Source organism: Lithobates pipiens, unplaced genomic scaffold (genome assembly GCF_037356315.1).
Source record: "Lithobates pipiens isolate NorthernLeopardFrog02 unplaced genomic scaffold, aLitPip1_a1.2 Scaffold_117, whole genome shotgun sequence".
NCBI lineage: Eukaryota > Metazoa > Chordata > Amphibia > Anura > Ranidae > Lithobates > Lithobates pipiens.
The window spans coordinates 434711-440795 of NW_027507704.1; positions in this window are offsets into that span (position 1 = coordinate 434711).

Consider the following 6085-nt stretch of genomic DNA (forward strand, 5'->3'; position numbering starts at 1 on the left):
ACAGTACCACTTCTCTTGTCCTGTATGTCGGGTGTAATTCTCGGTATCTGTTCTTATTCTGTATGTATGGACTCTGCACAGTACTACTTCTCTTGTCCTGTATGTCGGGTGTAATTCTCGGTATCTGTTCTTATTCTGTATGTATGGGCTCTGCACAGTACCACTTCTCTTGTCCTGTATGTCGGGTGTAATTCTCGGTATCTCTTCTTATTCTGTATGTATGGACTCTGCACAGTACTACTTCTCTTGTCCTGTATGTCGGGTGTAATTCTCGGTATCTGTTCTTATTCTGTATTTATGGACTCTGCACAGTACCACTTCTCTTGTCCAGTATGTCGGGTGTAATTCTCGGTATCTGTTCTTATTCTGTATGTATGGACTCTGCACAGTACCACTTCTCTTGTCCTGTATGTCGGGTGTAATTCTCGGTATCTGTTCTTATTCTGTATGTATGGACTCTGCACAGTACCACTTCTCTTGTCCTGTATGTCGGGTGTAATTCTCGGTATCTGTTCTTATTCTGTATGTATGGACTCTGCACAGTACCACTTCTCTTGTCCTGTATGTCGGGTGTAATTCTCGGTATCTGTTCTTATTCTGTATGTATGGACTCTGCACAGTACCACTTCTCTTGTCCTGTATGTCGGGTGTAATTCTCGGTATCTGTTCTTATTCTGTATGTATGGACTCTGCACAGTACTACTTCTCTTGTCCTGTATGTCGGGTGTAATTCTCGGTATCTGTTCTTATTCTGTATGTATGGACTCTGCACAGTACCACTTCTCTTGTCCTGTATGTCGGGTGTAATTCTCGGTATCTGTTCTTATTCTGTATGTATGGACTCTGCACAGTACTACTTCTCTTGTCCTGTATGTCGGGTGTAATTCTCGGTATCTCTTCTTATTCTGTATGTATGGACTCTGCACAGTACCACTTCTCTTGTCCTGTATGTCGGGTGTGATTCTCGGTATCTGTCCTTATTCTGTATGTATGGACTCTGCACAGTACTACTTCTCTTGTCCTGTATGTCGGGTGTAATTCTCGGTATCTGTTCTTATTCTGTATGTATGGACTCTGCACAGTACCACTTCTCTTGTTGTGTATGTCGGGTGTAATTCTCAGTATCTGTTCTTATTCTGTATGTATGGACTCTGCACAGTACTACTTCTCTTGTCCTGTATGTCGGGTGTAATTCTCGGTATCTGTTCTTATTCTGTATGTATGGACTCTGCACAGTACTACTTCTCTTGTCCTGTATGTCGGGTGTAATTCTCGGTATCTGTTCTTATTCTGTATGTATGGACTCTGCACAGTACTACTTCTCTTGTCCTGTATGTCGGGTGTAATTCTCGGTATCTGTTCTTATTCTGTATGTATGGACTCTGCACAGTACCACTTCTCTTGTCCTGTATGTCGGGTGTAATTCTCGGTATCTGTTCTTATTCTGTATGTGTGGACTCTGCACAGTACTACTTCTCTTGTCCTGTATGTCGGGTGTAATTCTCGGTATCTGTTCTTATTCTGTATGTATGGACTCTGCACAGTACCACTTCTCTTGTCCTGTATGTCGGGTGTAATTCTCGGTATCTCTTCTTATTCTGTATGTATGGACTCTGCACAGTACTACTTCTCTTGTCCTGTATGTCGGGTGTAATTCTCGGTATCTGTTCTTATTCTGTATGTATGGACTCTGCACAGTACCACTTCTCTTGTCCTGTATGTCGGGTGTAATTCTCGGTATCTCTTCTTATTCTGTATGTATGGACTCTGCACAGTACTACTTCTCTTGTCCTGTATGTCGGGTGTAATTCTCGGTATCTCTTCTTATTCTGCATGTATGGACTCTGCACAGTACTACTTCTCTTGTCCTGTATGTCGGGTGTAATTCTCGGTATCTGTTCTTATTCTGTATGTATGGACTCTGCACAGTACTACTTCTCTTGTCCTGTATGTCGGGTGTAATTCTCGGTATCTGTTCTTATTCTGTATGTATGGACTCTGCACAGTACCACTTCTCTTGTCCTGTATGTCGGGTGTAATTCTCGGTATCTGTTCTTATTCTGTATGTATGGACTCTGCACAGTACCACTTCTCTTGTCCTGTATGTCGGGTGTAATTCTCGGTATCTGTTCTTATTCTGTATGTATGGACTCTGCACAGTACCACTTCTCTTGTCCTGTATGTCGGGTGTAATTCTCGGTATCTCTTCTTATTCTGTAGGTATGGACTCTGCACAGTACTACTTCTCTTGTCCTGTATGTCGGGTGTAATTCTCGGTATCTCTTCTTATTCTGTATGTATGGACTCTGCACAGTACCACTTCTCTTGTCCTGTATGTCGGGTGTAATTCTCGGTATCTCTTCTTATTCTGTATGTATGGACTCTGCACAGTACTACTTCTCTTGTCCTGTATGTCGGGTGTAATTCTCGGTATCTCTTCTTATTCTGCATGTATGGACTCTGCACAGTACCACTTCTCTTGTCCTGTATGTCGGGTGTAATTCTCGGTATCTCTTCTTATTCTGTATGTATGGACTCTGCACAGTACTACTTCTCTTGTCCTGTATGTCGGGTGTAATTCTCGGTATCTGTTCTTATTCTGTATGTATGGACTCTGCACAGTACTACTTCTCTTGTCCTGTATGTCGGGTGTAATTCTCGGTATCTGTTCTTATTCTGTATGTATGGGCTCTGCACAGTACCACTTCTCTTGTCCTGTATGTCGGGTGTAATTCTCGGTATCTCTTCTTATTCTGTATGTATGGACTCTGCACAGTACTACTTCTCTTGTCCTGTATGTCGGGTGTAATTCTCGGTATCTCTTCTTATTCTGTATGTATGGACTCTGCACAGTACTACTTCTCTTGTCCTGTATGTCGGGTGTAATTCTCGGTATCTCTTCTTATTCTGTATGTATGGACTCTGCACAGTACTACTTCTCTTGTCCTGTATGTCGGGTGTAATTCTCGGTATCTCTTCTTATTCTGTATTTATGGACTCTGCACAGTACCACTTCTCTTGTCCTGTATGTCGGGTGTAATTCTCGGTATCTGTTCTTATTCTGTATGTATGGACTCTGCACAGTACCACTTCTCTTGTCCTGTATGTCGGGTGTAATTCTCGGTATCTGTTCTTATTCTGTATGTATGGACTCTGCACAGTACCACTTCTCTTGTCCTGTATGTCGGGTGTAATTCTCGGTATCTGTTCTTATTCTGTATGTATGGACTCTGCACAGTACCACTTCTCTTGTCCTGTATGTCGGGTGTAATTCTCGGTATCTCTTCTTATTCTGTATGTATGGACTCTGCACAGTACTACTTCTCTTGTCCTGTATGTCGGGTGTAATTCTCGGTATCTGTTCTCATTCTGTATGTATGGACTCTGCACAGTACTACTTCTCTTGTCCTGTATGTCGGGTGTAATTCTCGGTATCTGTTCTTATTCTGTATGTATGGACTCTGCACAGTACTACTTCTCTTGTCCTGTATGTCGGGTGTAATTCTCGGTATCTCTTCTTATTCTGTATGTATGGACTCTGCACAGTACTACTTCTCTTGTCCTGTATGTCGGGTGTAATTCTCGGTATCTCTTCTTATTCTGCATGTATGGACTCTGCACAGTACCACTTCTCTTGTCCTGTATGTCGGGTGTAATTCTCGGTATCTCTTCTTATTCTGTATGTATGGACTCTGCACAGTACTACTTCTCTTGTCCTGTATGTCGGGTGTAATTCTCGGTATCTGTTCTCATTCTGTATGTATGGACTCTGCACAGTACTACTTCTCTTGTCCTGTATGTCGGGTGTAATTCTCGGTATCTCTTCTTATTCTGTATGTATGGACTCTGCACAGTACTACTTCTCTTGTCCTGTATGTCGGGTGTAATTCTCGGTATCTGTTCTTATTCTGTATGTATGGACTCTGCACAGTACTACTTCTCTTGTCCTGTATGTCGGGTGTAATTCTCGGTATCTCTTCTTATTCTGTATGTATGGACTCTGCACAGTACTACTTCTCTTGTCCTGTATGTCGGGTGTAATTCTCGGTATCTGTTCTTATTCTGTATGTATGGGCTCTGCACAGTACTACTTCTCTTGTCCTGTATGTCGGGTGTAATTCTCGGTATCTCTTCTTATTCTGTATGTATGGACTCTGCACAGTACTACTTCTCTTGTCCTGTATGTCGGGTGTAATTCTCGGTATCTGTTCTTATTCTGTATGTATGGACTCTGCACAGTACTACTTCTCTTGTCCTGTATGTCGGGTGTAATTCTCGGTATCTCTTCTTATTCTGTATGTATGGGCTCTGCACAGTACCACTTCTCTTGTCCTGTATGTCGGGTGTAATTCTCGGTATCTCTTCTTATTCTGTATGTATGGACTCTGCACAGTACTACTTCTCTTGTCCTGTATGTCGGGTGTAATTCTCGGTATCTGTTCTTATTCTGTATTTATGGACTCTGCACAGTACCACTTCTCTTGTCCTGTATGTCGGGTGTAATTCTCGGTATCTGTTCTTATTCTGTATGTATGGACTCTGCACAGTACCACTTCTCTTGTCCTGTATGTCGGGTGTAATTCTCGGTATCTGTTCTTATTCTGTATGTATGGACTCTGCACAGTACCACTTCTCTTGTCCTGTATGTCGGGTGTAATTCTCGGTATCTGTTCTTATTCTGTATGTATGGGCTCTGCACAGTACCACTTCTCTTGTCCTGTATGTCGGGTGTAATTCTCGGTATCTGTTCTTATTCTGTATGTATGGACTCTGCACAGTACTACTTCTCTTGTCCTGTATGTCGGGTGTAATTCTCGGTATCTGTTCTTATTCTGTATGTATGGACTCTGCACAGTACTACTTCTCTTGTCCTGTATGTCGGGTGTAATTCTCGGTATCTCTTCTTATTCTGTATGTATGGACTCTGCACAGTACTACTTCTCTTGTCCTGTATGTCGGGTGTAATTCTCGGTATCTCTTCTTATTCTGTATGTATGGACTCTGCACAGTACCACTTCTCTTGTCCTGTATGTCGGGTGTAATTCTCGGTATCTGTTCTTATTCTGTATGTATGGGCTCTGCACAGTACCACTTCTCTTGTCCTGTATGTCGGGTGTAATTCTCGGTATCTGTTCTTATTCTGTATGTATGGGCTCTGCACAGTACCACTTCTCTTGTCCTGTATGTCGGGTGTAATTCTCGGTATCTGTTCTTATTCTGTATGTATGGACTCTGCACAGTACCACTTCTCTTGTCCTGTATGTCGGGTGTAATTCTCGGTATCTGTTCTTATTCTGTATGTATGGACTCTGCACAGTACCACTTCTCTTGTCCTGTATGTCGGGTGTAATTCTCGGTATCTGTTCTTATTCTGTATGTATGGACTCTGCACAGTACTACTTCTCTTGTCCTGTATGTCGGGTGTAATTCTCGGTATCTGTTCTTATTCTGTATGTATGGACTCTGCACAGTACCACTTCTCTTGTCCTGTATGTCGGGTGTAATTCTCGGTATCTGTTCTTATTCTGTATGTATGGACTCTGCACAGTACTACTTCTCTTGTCCTGTATGTCGGGTGTAATTCTCGGTATCTCTTCTTATTCTGTATGTATGGACTCTGCACAGTACTACTTCTCTTGTCCTGTATGTCGGGTGTAATTCTCGGTATCTCTTCTTATTCTGTATGTATGGACTCTGCACAGTACCACTTCTCTTGTCCTGTATGTCGGGTGTAATTCTCGGTATCTGTTCTTATTCTGTATGTATGGACTCTGCACAGTACCACTTCTCTTGTCCTGTATGTCGGGTGTAATTCTCGGTATCTGTTCTTATTCTGTATGTATGGACTCTGCACAGTACCACTTCTCTTGTCCTGTATGTCGGGTGTGATTCTCGGTATCTGTCCTTATTCTGTATGTATGGACTCTGCACAGTACCACTTCTCTTGTCCTGTATGTCGGGTGTAATTCTCGGTATCTGTTCTTATTCTGTATGTATGGACTCTGCACAGTACTACTTCTCTTGTCCTGTATGTCGGGTGTAATTCTCGGTATCTGTTCTTATTCTGTATGTATGGACTCTGCAC